The following is a 1366-nucleotide window of genomic DNA, read 5'->3' as shown; positions in this document are numbered from 1 at the left end:
TCCTTCTACACAAGCCTGTCCAGATAGTCCTTCAGATGAGGGGATGGATACAACAAGCACATTAACCTGCAGCATCAGCCACTTCAGAAACAGCAGTGGCAGCAACTGCGTTCTTAGGATCGCCAAAGGATGAGCAAGATACATGTTCAACAACTCTTTAAACTATTGATGTAGTCTCAGAAATCCCAGCCTCCTCTCCTTTCCTCTCTCCATTCCTCCCAGTCTCTTCTTTGTGAAGCTAAAAATTCAGGTTTCCTCACACACTTCCTTCAGAAACTATTCAGTGCTTTGCTGCACTATGGCAGAGTTTGTAGCAGTGGAGCAGGAAGAAGCATTCGCAGTCATAACAACTTCTTCATAAACGTCTGCAGTGCAGTTATTTCTTCACTTCTGGGGCCTCTGAGCATTACTCCAACATAAACATGGACGAGCAAAAAGTAAGAACATGACCTAAGTAAGAGAGAAATCTGCTGCTCACTAGCCCAACACAATGCTGCCGGCTGGTTGATGCATGTCCTATTCAAATGGCTGCTGTGTCTTGCACCAGGCTGAGGCTAATAAACACAGTAACTAACAGGAAGCCCTCACTGACTGGCATCGACCATACTCCCTTACCTCATTTCTACATGTTCAGATACTTTCAAAAGCATATTTTTATTTTCCAAAGCAAAGGACCTGTGTAAGGCATGGCTTAGACTGTAATTCTCATTAACCAGGCTGAAAGACCACACTCCAGCTTCAAAGTATTCCTTCAGCTCTGAAAATTCAGCCTTAGGGATGAACCTAAGTTTTGGAGCTGTGCCTATCATACATGTGACCTGACATCTGTGTTCCTGAGAGCCGTATGTGTCTGCTGGAAACCAACTGTATTTAAAAGAATTCCAACGTCCTGAAGACTCCCACAGGCAAACCTGTAACCCCTACACAGAAAAGACAGAGAGGTAAGGACATCAGCCATGAACTGATGATTTAATAGCATCTAGTAATCAGGCTACTAGATTGCGCTTAATAGTATTTCATCAAGAAGGATTGCTCCAGGTAAAAAAAAAAAAGGAGCATAGAAATGAAAACTGTCATTTATGGTCTCATATTTACTTCCATTGGTTCAACTGGGATTAGTGTTCTGCATGAATCAGAGTGGGACACTAACACACTGTTAGCTTGGCCAGTGCTCAGACAGCACATCAGGGAAGGGAATTGCATATAATAACGTAACATCCTGTTTGGAGGCATAAGAGGCAAAAATCCAGCAGTAATCACTTCCAAGGGTAGTAACTCAGTTCTTATTGCCTTCATAATGACCCCACAGTTATTCAGTCAATGAAAATGGAGTCTGATATTGAGCATCGAGAAGATAAATTAACAG

Source organism: Coloeus monedula, assembly GCF_965178545.1.
Source record: "Coloeus monedula genome assembly, chromosome: 3".
NCBI classification, from domain to species: domain Eukaryota; kingdom Metazoa; phylum Chordata; class Aves; order Passeriformes; family Corvidae; genus Coloeus; species Coloeus monedula.
The sequence above is the reverse complement of the archived record's forward strand: the minus strand, read 5'-3'. Positions refer to the sequence as shown.